This window comes from Bos mutus, chromosome 18 (assembly GCF_027580195.1).
Source record: "Bos mutus isolate GX-2022 chromosome 18, NWIPB_WYAK_1.1, whole genome shotgun sequence".
Taxonomy (NCBI): Eukaryota; Metazoa; Chordata; class Mammalia; order Artiodactyla; family Bovidae; genus Bos; species Bos mutus.
In genome coordinates, this window is record NC_091634.1 from 50,561,433 (window position 1) to 50,575,051 (window position 13,619).

Genomic DNA, 13,619 nt, shown 5'->3' on the forward strand with positions numbered 1-13,619 from the left:
AACCTGAGTCCCCTGCAGTGAAAGCAGTTTTAACCACTGCGCCACCAGGGAAGTCCCTCTGAGACCACATTTAGGGGTAAAGCAAGAAAAGCCGTTAGTGATTCCAGGACCCCAGTTCACATGCACGCTGTGCAGCCACTTTCTCAGGTCTGCTCCGAGCTGCCTCTCAGGGGTCCCTGGAAGGGCTTTAGGAGGACACGGTGACCCTTAAGCGGTGCAAAGGGTCACAGTGCTGGGATGTGCCCCAGCCTTTTCACAGAAGGAGAAAATGGGGCCCAGAAATAAAGACGGGCTCCTGGTCATGCAGATAGTGGGGCACAGGCCCCATCGCCACCTCCCTGACCCCCCGAGAGACCCCCAACCCCGGCTCCCAGGTGGCGGGCACACACACACACACACACACACACACCTCTGGCAGTGGGAACTCACAAATGCCTGAGATGCCACCGGGTGTGCGGAAGGGGTGGGATCTTATATTCCAAATGATTTTTTTTCTTTTGAATGTAGACATCTGGCGTCCTATAAATAAAATTGAAAATGTAAATATTGTAAAACTCATTAGAGAGTGGTTTTCAGTTTGCTGAGAGCACGGGTCAGCTGCGACCCCACTGTGCCGTGGTGGGAAAGCCACCCCACACGCCGGCGTTCCAGCACCGCACGTCGTCCCGGTATCCCCGGCTGGCCAAGCGGAGCTGAGTCTGATGAATAAACATTAAAACGTGGGTCGGTTGTCTCCTATTTATTAACTCGCATTAACAGTTTTCAAGAACTACATAAAAACCTTTCTGCTTTCATTTAATACACAGGAAAAAAAATACATCATGAAGGGAGAATATCACATTTTCTGTCGTAAGAACACGGTTCCGGTGCGCACCGGTCGAGCCCCAAGACGTGCACTCGGCCAGATTCCTAATATCAGGTTTACAGCACTCTTCAAAAGACGTTTTCTGTCCGAGACACATTAAACAAGCTTTATTTAATAACGCTCGATTTGACTTATCCAATTTAAACATTTGCTCTGATCAGCAACCATTTGATCCTGCCTTCGTTTCAGGCAGCAGAATAATTTCTCTGGGTTATTTTTCTTTGGTGCAAGGTTGATCCCGGAGGCAGAATAACTTCTCTCAAATTCTGTGTGTTTCTCTAATTCGTGCTGCGAGTGGAAAGGGATAGAGCCATAAAAAGCCTGTGCTGAAGGCTGCTTTTATAATGTTTACGTTGCTCGTCCTCACGTCTGCCTGGCTAAAGACAGGCGATATCATTTAAAAGACCCCTCCTAGCCCGATAATTAGGAGAGACCTTTTTCTTAACTTAGAGCATCAGAACCTGAAGAAATTCTCAACTTGGCGATCTTTGCGGGAATATATTTTGCCATCTGCCATCTACTTGCCCCCACTCAGGGATTTTTTTATCAGTGGAGTGTACCAACCGAATGGTTATCCATTAAAAGTCAAAGAATTTAAGACAGTGAGGGGGAAGAGAGAGTTTAATATCTTAATTCACTCTGTTTTAAAAGAGGAAATGCCGCTTTGATTCTACTGTCCCAGGGGTTATTTCATATAGCTCTTTAGATTACTGCTATTACTCCTGTTATGATTTTACTATCATGATATTAAAGCACAAATCATCTTTTTTTAGGGTTCATCTTTGCATGCCGCCCTTTACAAATATCCAGCTCGAAGCCAGTAGCCCCGACTCCCGCCTGTAGGTATGGTAAAGTCATTCATAAGGACAGAAACCTCTGACAGCTCCACTCCCCCAGAGCAGCGCAGGGTAAGTTGGCCAGAAGGGAGGGTGGGAGCCCCCCTGGCCGTTATCTGAGCGACCTCCGGGCAGGCATCTGCTCCCAGGCCCGGAGGGGGGTCTTTGTCGTTGAAAGGAGCATTTGCAGGGCCGGCCAGCGCCTGGTTTATGGACCTGGCCGGTGGGAGAGTGCACCCCGCCCAGCCTGCATCCAGGCCTGAAGTGTTTACCCCTGGGGTGATTTACATCACCCAGGTGTTCATTCGGGAAACATCTCGGCTCCGAGCTGACACGGTGATTGCCCTGGAGTTGCAGACTTCGGCATTCTTCTGTTCATAACGTCTGGGGGCCAAAGAGATTTTTAAAAACAGAAAGTCCTGGCCCAGAGTGGTTCATGTCCTGGGGTTTTCACACAGGAGGGCCGAGGGACGTCTGAGCCCGGTGCCCCTCGCCCTTCCCCGGGTGGAGGAAATTCCCGTCGCCCAAACTGCGGCCCTCCCCACCCTCCTGCAGACCCCTGTCCTCCGCAGGCTGCTCTGGCCTTTCTGTAGCTGCGGACATGCCGCATCAGGCTTCCCCACTGCTGTTAGCATCCCGGGGCTCCCCAAACCAAAAGTGTTCTCCTCAGTCAAGATGCGGGAGATGCGGGTCTCTGGGAACACAGACGTGTCCTGGAGAAAGACCAGAGCTGGTGTGCATTTGTGCCACGCGGATCCACCTCTGCTGGTGCTGACGTTTTGAAGACTCGTTCCGTAGGCACTCCTTTCACACCAGAAGCCTTTTCTGTGCTTGCTGCTCACATTTTGAGGCAGGTGGTGCCGTTGCCGTTTTGACCTGTGTTTGCACTGAGGGTTCCTAACGCCTGTACCGGGGTAGCCTTGTGCCGTCCTAACACCAAATTAAAATAAGCCCCGAGGAATCGAGATTTTGTTTGTTTTTCAAAAGCACATATTTAAAATGTTGTTTTATCGAACCCATCCCACCCCTATTTTGAAAGAGTTGGGGCATATATTACATGTCCTTTTTTACACTTGTATCCATTATTTCTCCAGCCATTGCTGATAACTGATGAGGAAGAAAATAAGTGTATTTCTGCCACATGGAAATACATATTTGTGTAGGAGACAGACAAGGACAATTATAGGGAAATTGAGAATGCTTCTTGTCTTTTTGTTTTCATTTTTACAAATACCTCTTTCACTGGTCCGGAGAATGCTCAGTTGATTCTTAGAGCTGGTCTCAATTCAGCTGTTTCTCTCTCTCCTTGACAACGTGTCTCCCAAACCCATCATTTTGCCTCTTTATACAACCTGCAGATAGAAAGCATTTGGTCAAATGCTGGGGGCCATCAGATCTGGGTTAGCAAGTGATAGAATTCCTTCTGCTCTGACCTCTGTGTTTAAAAGAGTCTTTTCAGCCAGTGATTTGTGTACTAACAAATTCATAGAAGCACTCACATTTCTCCTATCTGTACCCCTTTCTTCCAAATTATAGATATGTAAACCTCCCCAACACAGAAAAAGATCACTGATTTGCTGTGCTAAACTGGGAGATATTTTCACCACCAGCAACTGTTTAAAATTCCCACCCCTGGAGTGAGGTGAAAAAAAATCCATCAATAAAACGAACTTTGATTTCCAAACATCAGGCTAAATGACCACGGACCCGCTTGGGAAAAGGTTGTTCTCTGTGACTGCTCACAGCCTAATATTGAGAACAGTGGAAAATATCACACTGATCATAAGAAAAAGAGCCAATGTGTAAAAGAACTAATTTTTCCATCGCTATGGACCTCTTAACGGTGTGCATTTGTGAATCTCTGGTGTGAATCTAAGATGCCTCAACACATGCCTGTTTTGAATGTGGGCGCATGAAAAGACGCATGTTCACAGTCTGTTTTAACAAACTGCCTGAGAATTCTACCCACTCTGCAGGACACCAATGCCACTAAGAGAACAACGTCACTAAACTACCAAACTCATTTATTTTAAACTCCGCTGAAACAGCTCCCCCAAAGCAGGTGACTATCGAAAGATTTTTTTTTTTAATTCTAAATAACAAGAGAGATAAAAGTGAATGTCATTCTATGAGGTCTGAACGTTAAAATGTTAAGAGAGAGTTAACCAGGGTCTGGTAAATGGCTAAACAGATTAGTAGCCTTACTTTTTAACATATAAACATCTGAAACCCGTTTCCTGTTTAAGAAGAAGGAAAAAAAAAAAGTCTAGGTGGATGACCTCGGGCACTTTTTTTTGATTAACAAATGTGAATTGTACATCATGGTGGAAAAAAAAAAATGGCCCACGCTTGGTGGTCTTTCTCCAGTCTGTATACGGGAGAGAGAGAGAAAAAATACAAAAATAAACGTTACCTTCTCACTTTCCGGGTGGGCAATGCCATTTCTGCAGTGGCGTCCAGGGCTCTGGCAAATGTTAAGGCTGTCACTGCGGACGGAATCCCTGTGGTCTGCGAGCCTCCGGAGAGTCCGAAGAAAAACATTCTCCGCATACTTGCTGGCGGGTCCTATCTCCAGGCCCTGGCCCGGCCCTGCAGGCTCGTGTCACCGGGCCGGCCGCTGGGACACACTCATCTGACCCCACGCCTCCCTCGCGGCTAGACCTGCAGCGGGGTGCCAGCCGGACCGGTTCACTGCCGCAACCCAGAGGACACACGGAGTGGAGTCAGCCTCCGGGACCAAGCGCCAGCTGCAGTCTGTTCAGCCGAAAAGAGCTTAGCGGTTCTGACACATTCTGACAAGATACATTTTATAGGGTTTGTGCTAAAATTTGATATTGGAAGTGGGGATTCCAATTTTATGTCTCGGATAATAACAATAGCAGCTGGGACCTTTAAGAAATGTGTGTATTCCTCCCATTAAGAGTCACATAATAAAAACTATTTATGTCAAACACCTTATAAGGGAAAGATTTAGCCTAAATGTCAATATAACATATAATACTTTTTTATATTCAGATTAAAAAAAATCTGGGGAAAAAAATCCATTATCAATGTTAACTATTAGTTTTGACTTAGACCAGTGGATATGTGGTGGTTTTAAAAATCTAAAGTTGGCATCTTCTTGCTTTAATTTGCAAAGTCATTGAAGCGCCTCTTTTTGGTATTATTTCTGTATATATTAGAAGAAAAAAAAACAAAAAATGCTGATACATCTTTTTTTCCTTCAAGTCCTTCTGATGAAAAGATACAAAAGAAGGACACAGTTTTATGTGGCTTGATTTGATTTTGATAATTTCCAAGCCTGCAATAAAAAGAGTCGCTGGCCCTTACTCATCGGTGCTGTTTTTGTTCTCGGAGAGCAGCCGTGGCTTCGGGTCCAGGCTGGCGGCCCGAGCTCTCCTCATTCTGCTGGACAAACGGGGCAGCAGCTCAGATGGACTTCTTCCTCGGGAAAGGAATCTTGACATCTCGGCTCAAGGCAACGTCTGCAGCCAGATTTCAAAGGGGCTTCCACTCGATTCTGGCTTCCCTGGGGTCATCACACCGACACGCTCCCAGGGGAATGAGCCTACTGCCAAACCGACCAGGATTCTCGCCCGGGCCGGTCACTTAGAAATGGCTGCGCGGCCCTGCTAGGCCGGCTTGTTAGGAAACCCCAGCTTCCTTCCTATCTCATCTGCTTAGACGAAGAGCAGAACCTGATTGGGATGAGAAGAGAACCCCAATTAGCAAAGCCAAGAGACGGCCATCCGTCCTGCACCCACATCCCTGGGTCAGGTCCACATGTTTTGTTTTGACTCATGGACTCGTGTGACCGCGGGTTAATGAGAAAAGCCCACGGTGGCGGGAACTATCATCCAGGCTTGCTGAGCCCCTACCCTGGCCCCCAGCGCCTCCTTGACAGGATGGCACCCCTGTCCATGGAAGGATGAAGAGCCCACGGGGACCAAGGCAGAACTCCCTGCTCCTCAGGCCCTGTTGGAACCAGCTGACACCAGCCTAAACTCAGCCAAATGCCAGCTGAATTTCTTTTGTTATTAAGTCACAACTTGAATGTAACAGCCCCTGAGTGAACACAATCTTAAAAAAAAACTTCCTACAAAGCCTCTCCCTTCTCTTCTTTGTCAGAAAGTTGCTTCAGCCTAAATAGAAGCCATTTCCCTTTTCTTTTTAAAGGAGAGGGTCACCAGGTGCCCCCTGGGGTCCTCTGCCAGCTTCACCCTCCAGTACCAGCACTAATAAAGGCCACACCCCTGTGTTGGTGGCCATATTCCACGCGCTGATTTTATGCTGGCTTCACGGCGGCTATCAGAGAGAAGTGTGCTCCCAGCCAGGACTGCAAGGGCGTCTGAAGACACGGTGAACATTTGAAATTAAAAACGTACAAGTCCAGAGGATGCTGCAGACACTCAGAACACCAGCTTCACCCACCTCATCTCCCATCTTCTCAGTGACCCTCACGGTGGCCATCATCACCCACACGTGACACGGGGACGCGGAGAGACAGGAAGATGGGTACCCGGGGAAGCTCGGCAGTGCTCAGGGATACCTGGTCACAGCCAGCCTTTGACGGGACCTGTTAGATGCTAAACATCTTCCCTGCAGTCTATTGGCTTCAGGGAAAAGTTTACTTGACCCCCTCTGTAACCCCAGGGCCTTCCCAGGTGGCACTGGTGGTAAAGAACCCGCGTGCCAATGCGGGTGACATGAGACACGGGTTTGATCCCTGGGTGGGGAACATCCCCTGGAGGAGGGCATGGCAACCCACTCCAATATTCTGGAAAATCCCATGGACAGAGGAGCCTGGCGGGCTGCAGTCCGTGGGGTCACAGAGTCGGACATGACTGAAGCAAATTAGCACCCATGCACGTCACTGCAGGAGGCAGGCTTTCTTATCGCGTGCATCTCCTAGAAGAGGAAACAGACAGAGAGGTCAGTCCATCTCTGAAGACCAGAGTGCTGGAAAGTGACAGAGGCATCCCACAGAGCCCGAGCTGCAGCCCCTGAGCTGTCACATCAGGTCCAGTGTCAGCTGTGAAAGCCCAGGTCACAAGCTAGTCTGTTACCTGGGTGAGTGGCTTCACCAGCTGGAGCCTCAGTTTGCTCGCCTGTGAAGTGGGGCTGGAATGGGCCCCACCTTGGAGAGCTGTTTCAGGCTCACACGAAACAGTCCAGGAAAAGTGCACAGCACTTCGGAGGCACCGCACAGTCACCGCGTGCAGACCTGGGGGTGGAGTCTCAGCCCAAGGCCTGTTCTATGTTCTCTGAGCGGCTGCGGGCTACACAGCTTGTGTCGGGGACCCATCTGGGAAAGCTGGGCCACGTCCTCAAATACCAGGAGAGCAACGTGCCTGGGCGGCAGGCAGCATGGTTCCCACATCAGCCAGGCCTCAGCTGGGCGGTCCAGGTCTGCCCCATGGAAGAGCTGGCTGGCAGCAGGTGCCCTGGGGTACAAGGAAGGATGTGCAGGGCCCCCTCCTCACTGGGGGCAGCACATGACATTATCACAAGACAGCACGAGAGATCCACAGGCCCCCTGCCCGCTCACCAGCCTTTCGCTGCCCTGGCTACACTCTGGCTTCTGTCGAATCTGTTTGGATGGTCAACCCCCACCAGAGGCCCCTTCCTTCTCCACCCTCTTCAGACACATCAACGGCCGCACAGACAACCCCAGGAACAATAAACAGCCTCACATCCCGAAGCTGGCTCTGCTGGAGGCCTGGGGGCTTCCCGACACTGGCTGGGCAGCAAGGCTCTCGGAGGCTTGGGGGGTCCAGCAGAGCCAGTTGAGAGCCTGCTTCTGCCTCTGACGAGCTGTGTTTGTTCAGGCAAGTAGCTTGCCCTCTCGGGATCCCACTTTCCCTGATTGCACAAGGGCAGCAGGGATGGGCAAAATGTTGGCTTGCAATAAATAATCAATTGCTGTTTTGCTGTTCAACACAGACCATGAAAGGAAAACACCCGAATGGATTGAGAGCAGTAGATTTTTTTTTTAACAGGATGCCACCCCCTTACATGAGAGGCTAGAAAAAGAGTAGACCGTAAGACCCCAGGGACTGGCTCAGTAGTATACCAGGAAATCCCACCATCAGGAAACCTGGGTTTGGGTTTTTTTTATTTGCTGCTTAGCTGCAGCACGTGGAATCTTCCTTGCAGTGTCTGAGATCTTTCACTGTGGCGCGGGGCTCAGAATTTGCGGCATACAGGCTTAGTTAAGCCCCTTGGCATATGGTGTCTTAGTTCTCTGACTGGGGATTGAACCCACATCCCCTGCATTGGTTGGAAGAGTCTTAACCACTGGACCACCAGAAAGTCCCTGGTTTGCTTTTTGCCACTCAGCTGCTGTGCCACCCTGGGCATATTACTTACTAAGTCTGGTCTCCTTTCCCCATCTGTAAATGATGATCCGTAAGGTTGCCTCCTACCTTCTTCCTTTAACTACCAACTTAAATCTTCGGCCTCCAAGAAATCACCTTAATAAACACACTGTTCTTCAAGGTGCTAGAATGTTCTTAAAGTACCCACACATATATATGATTAAAATGATGGCAACATTTTCAAATACAAAAATCTTAAAATAATAGAGTGGTGGGGTTGTGGGTGATTTGTTTTTCTGTAATTTGTTGTTGTTGTTCAGTCGCTCAGTCATGTCTGACTCTTTGCAATGCCATGGACTGTAACCTGCCAGGCTCCTCTGTCCCTGGAATTCTCCAGGCAAGAATACTGGAGTGGGTTGCCATTTCCTCCTTCAGAGGATCTTCCCAGACCAGTGATCGAACCTGTGCCTCCTGCATTGGCAGGTGGATTCTTTACCACTGAGCCGCCAAAGTCTTGTATCTTCTTAACTTTTTCTGTGGATTTCTTCTTAAATACATATAGCTGTGACCGAACCCCTCGACTCCCAGACATAGTCCTGTGGAAATGCCCCTGGACCTTTGCCTCCAAAGTGAAAGGACCACAGACTTTTACTGTGGGAAGTGGACTTCATGGGAAAAGACTTTTTTTTTTATTATCATGAGTTCTTTGGAGGACATTAGCTTTCATATTAAGGGATTTATTTACAGAAACTATGGGGAGAACATTTCTGTTGATTAAGAACATATGTTAAAAAAAGAGAGAGAAAGGAAGAAAAAAGAAAAAGCACAGATTGTCACATCAGTATAAGACAATCCTGGAAGCGTACTATCTCTTAAACCCACACCTGTGAGTGGTGGAGGGAGGTGGCCTGAGCTAAACCACAGATGTCAGGGCTGCACCTGGGGACTCCTCTCATCCAGGGCCCTTGTGTGCAGTGTGCACACAAGCCTGGGGGTCTGGCTGAAGTGCAGGTTCAGATGAGCAGGTCTGGATGGTACTGAGCTTGTCCCTCATCAGCCAGCACCCAGGGATGCCGAAGTCACCTGGTTCAGTCTGTGAACCGCTCAGGGTGGCCGGGTTTAGAGCAGACCGACCATGGGCTTCACCTGCTTGGCGGGGGTGGCTGCCCAAGCTCCTCCATTGGGAGCAAGAGTTCTTGACCTGGACCACACTTTAGAGTCACCAGGGGAGAATTTGAAAAATCCAGTGCCTAGGCTGCACCCTAGACTAATTAACTCAGAATCCTTGGGGGTGTGGCCCAGGCATCAGGTTGCTTTCAAAGCACCCAAGCACCCCAATGTGCAGCTGGCTCTGAGGATGGCTGGTTTAGACACTGCCTCCCTCAAGGCTGGGGAGGAGGGAGTGAAGATGGATTGGTGATGTCTGTCAGGGGGAAGGGAGCAGAAGATCGATTGGTGATGTCTGCCAGGATGCCAGCGTGGTGGAGAAGGATGAGGGACTTAGCATCCCTCAGGGCTAGGTGCCAGGTCTGCAGACTCTTGCCTACAGAGCCCAGCTTTTATTCCAGGATGACACACAGGCAGAGGTCCCTGTCTGAAGTACACTCCTCAGGACATAGTGTTCAGGCTTCTGGTGCATTGCTTGGCTGTGATTGGTTGGGCAGGGTTGAACGTTGACCTTCTGGGTCAGCCATGGTGGAAGGGGACAGGTTGCATGAGCAGGAGGCCATGAGAGGTTGAGCCATGACTTGAATGTCACCCCAAAGACAGGTTGGGGAGTGGGGTACATTCATGTAAGCCCCAATCTTAGGGATCCTGGAAGTTTGCCAGGAAGGATAAAGACCCCAGTGGGTTGCCCACATCCCAGTCAGGCCATCCAAAGCAAGAACGTGATTGAGGAATTTGGTGTTTCTCCATATGCACTGATGGTAGGGTCAAAATAGAGGCCATCTCTGGGGAGGGTTTAGGCTGTGAAGGAGCAGGTCTTCTGGCTGGGGGCCCTGGGTGCTGGTGTATACCTTGTATTGAGGTGTACAATCATGTAAAACCATCAAGCTATAAATTTAAGACTTGTACACTTTCTGTACTTCCCTGGATATAAGTTAGTGAAAGGGGCTCATTCGTGTCTGACTCTTTGCGTCCCCATGGACTGAACAGTCCATGGAATTCTCTAGGCCAGAATACTGGAGTGGGTAGCCTTTCCCCTCTCCAGGGGATCTTCCCAGCCCAGGGATCGAACCCAGGTCTCCTGCATTGCAGGTGGATTCTTTACCAGCTGAGCCACAGGGGAAGCCCAAGAATACTGCAGTGAGGAGCCTATCCCTTCTCCAGCAGATCTTCTTGACCCAGGAGTTGAACCAGGGTCTCCTGCATTACAAGCAGATTCTTTACCAACTTATCAGGGAAGCCCTATGGATGTAAGTTAAACACCAAGAAAAAAGGAAAAGAAATTAAAGGCAAGAACTGTAAATCTATACAATAAGTAAAATGTTCCAAAAGAATGTAGAAACACACAAATAGAAGTGATTTTTTTTAACTTTTTATTTTATATTGGAGTATAGCCAATTAACAGTGTTGTGATAGTTTCAGGTAGACAACAAAGGGACTCAGCATAGGTATACGTGTATCCATCTAGGCTACTACATAACTTTGAGCAGATAAAAAAGACAATTACAAACAAGCCATTAGATGGGGGAAGCAGGGAAACATGACAAAAAATTGTAACAAATCTGAGGCTCAATGAACAGAAAAGAAAATGAACCAGTAAACCAAATCACATTAAATATACTAATTGTAAATATAAGCACAGCCCTTAGTTAGCACTTTGCTGAATTTCCTTACCTCCTTTTTCGTGATTGAGTACTACTTTTTTGTTGAATTTCATAAAGGCATGGGGATAGCACCATAATCTTTTCAGGGTTTGTCTCAATCTGCTCTGGGCTGGATTAAAGTGTTGAAATTAATCAGGTGATCCTTGAGGACTTGGAGGGAATATTTTTAAGGATCTGAGATCTCAGAGGTCTTGAGCAAGGAGAATCCATGCAATAGCCAGGATGGATTAAGCCAAAGCCTGAACAAGGCTTACAAAGATGTAACTGAAAACAAAATCAATACTAAACTGTAAAGTGGAAATGACATGGCAGCTTTTCCTCCTCCTTTCAATGTATCAAATATCAAATCCATCTTTGAAAATGCAAGAACTGTTTTTCGGAGAAGGGGACTGGAGGAGCCTGTTTTTCCTGGTGAGCTGAATATGGTTTGCATGGGGATGTGGTGTGTGGGTGATGATGGGGCTGAGACGAGGCCCTGGTTTTGGAGAAGAGAAGGAGTTTGGACACTATTGTTATAGGCCAGACTCTCCAGTGCACATGTCTGTGATCAGAAAGAGACAGAGCAAAGGGGACGTGTCAGGTGTGGCAAGGAGTTGTGGGACACTGCCTAGAGAAGCAGGCACACTTACAGGGTCCTGGGAGTCTGGATAGTGGGGAGCAGAGAATTCAGGGTTCCTCAGAGAGGGATCTGGAGAAGGAAATGGCCATCCACTCCAGTATTCTTGCCTGGGAAATCCCATGCACCAAGGAGTGTGGCAGGCTACAGTCCATGGGGTCACACGAGTTGGACACAACTAAGCAACTAAGCTACCACCACCACCAGAAAGGGGTGGCACAGGTAACGTGCCTGGCTCACCTGTTCTCACGGGCATGTTTTTCTGGGGAACATCACTTTCATTCACCGTGAGTTGTGACTTACAAAATGCCCTCCCCAAGAGGGACAGAAAGGCAGTGACAGAAATTTATACCAAGGTGTAAATGACTACCTGCAGGCTCCCTTCCCCAAACCAGGATTGATGAAGAGATTTGGGAAACCCAAAGTGGGCTGGAGAGGGGACAGAGGAGGACTCTCCAAAGCAGGAAGGGTGGGGCCAGGTCAAATCACCACTCACTCTGAAGGGACAGCCCTTACAAGGAGCACAAGGGGAACTCCGGGTCAGCGTTGGTTCTCACCATCAGCATGGAAGATGTGGGTGAATTCATGCATCACTATAGCTTCCGAGGGGCTTCCCTGGTGGCTCAGTGGTAAAGAATCTGCTTGCCAATGCAGGAAATGTGGGCTAGATCCCTGGATCAGGACGATCCCCTGGAGAAAGAAATAACAACCCACTCCAGTATTCTTGCCTGGGAAATCCCGTGGACAGAGGAGCCATGGGGTTGCCAAAGAGTCAGACACAACTGAGCGACTAAACAACAAATTTCTGAGTCCCATTCAGCTGCATGCAGAGTCAGTGTCAGAAGACCGTGAGTCTAATGCAGGTGGCCCACAAGGAGAAATGCTGCCCTGTGAGCACAGGTCCTGGGAGGGGGTGACCCGAGAGCCCAGCCCTGAGGGGAAAATCCTGAAAGGGAGAGGGGGCCCCTCCTCCAGCCGCATTTACTCCTGGGTCACCCAGGACAAGAGTAAATGAAATGAGCAAAGTGACAGGGGCCAGAATTGCTGTAACTGACTGTGGGAGCAGGAGCCCCACCAACAACCTAGGAATCCACTCTGACCTACCCCTTGCCCCTCCCTGAAGCGGACAGCCAGGGGTGTCTGCTCCAGTTAAGCATTCCGGAGCAGAGGAAGTAACCACAGGACAGGTTTGGGGACCCACTGGACCCACGTGGGGACAGGACTGAGCTAAGACTCCACTGATGCCCTGAAAGGAGCAGTAGACGCAGTGCCATGGCGAGCCTTGGCATCAGCGTCTGTGCCCCGGACTCCCCAGGTATCTGATTGTCTCCTTCCTCCACGTGGTCACCTTGGCGGTCGGCTGTTCTTCCCCACCCAACCTCGCCCCTCCAAGACCTTCTCACATGGCAGCCAGTTGGCGTGCCACTCCCCAGATGTTGGCAATCATCCTCTTGCTTAAAATCCTTCGTGGAGGGGAGATCACCCATACAGGGCTCCAGTTGTGGGGTCTTGGCCCCGCACTGACTTCAGTTGTCCCTTGACTTGTGGCCGCCTCCCTCCAGCCTCTGCCTTAACACCACCTCTCCTCATCTTTCTCTTCTGTCTCTTATAAGGACACCCGTCCTTGGACTGAAGGCCCACCCAGGCCTGCTTCAGGATGAGCTCAGCGGGAGACCCTGAGCCTAATTACATGCACAGAGAGAAGAGTCAAGATGGCAGAATAGAAGGACATGGAGCCCAGCTCCTGCCAAAGATACAGCCAAAATACATCCCCACATGGAAGAGTTTCCGGAGAATACCTCACTGGACGATGGCAGAGGATACCAGACACCCCGAGGTGCAAGAAAGAGCTCCATGTAACCAGCTAGGATGAAAACAAAAAGAGAAAAAGGAATCGGGACAGGACCTGCACCCCCAGGAGGAAGCTGGAAAGGAGAAAAGGTCCCCCTACATGGGGAGCCCCTTTTCGGGAAGGGACCTTAGCGGGGACAGAGGGGGAGTCTCGGAGGCTCAGAAGAGATTGCAGCTGCAGGTTGGTGGCAGCCAGAACAGAGAGAGAGTCACACCACCTCACTGTGGTCCCCAGCCCAAGACTTGAGGCTGCTGGTACCTGCGGGGCTGGGGACTGAAACTCAGGCTTCAGAGGACTGACCT

General features: G+C 49.5%; 2 long non-coding RNA genes across 2 annotated transcripts in view; one reads left to right on the forward strand and one right to left on the reverse strand.

The window, feature by feature from the left end:
- Positions 1-693: 693 nt before the first annotated feature.
- Positions 694-13,619, forward strand: part of LOC138991844 (uncharacterized) — a 172,057-nt gene continuing 159,131 nt past the window's right edge. Inside the window, exon 1 of the long non-coding RNA XR_011467735.1 lies at positions 694-1,773. This is a non-coding gene — a long non-coding RNA (uncharacterized lncRNA). The remainder of the gene's footprint in view (positions 1,774-13,619) is intronic.
- On the reverse strand, positions 2,669-5,653 carry LOC138991843 (uncharacterized). Its single transcript, XR_011467734.1, has 2 exons — positions 4,115-5,653; positions 2,669-3,053 (listed from the first exon to the last, which is right to left on the reverse strand). It is a non-coding gene; the product is annotated as an uncharacterized lncRNA (long non-coding RNA).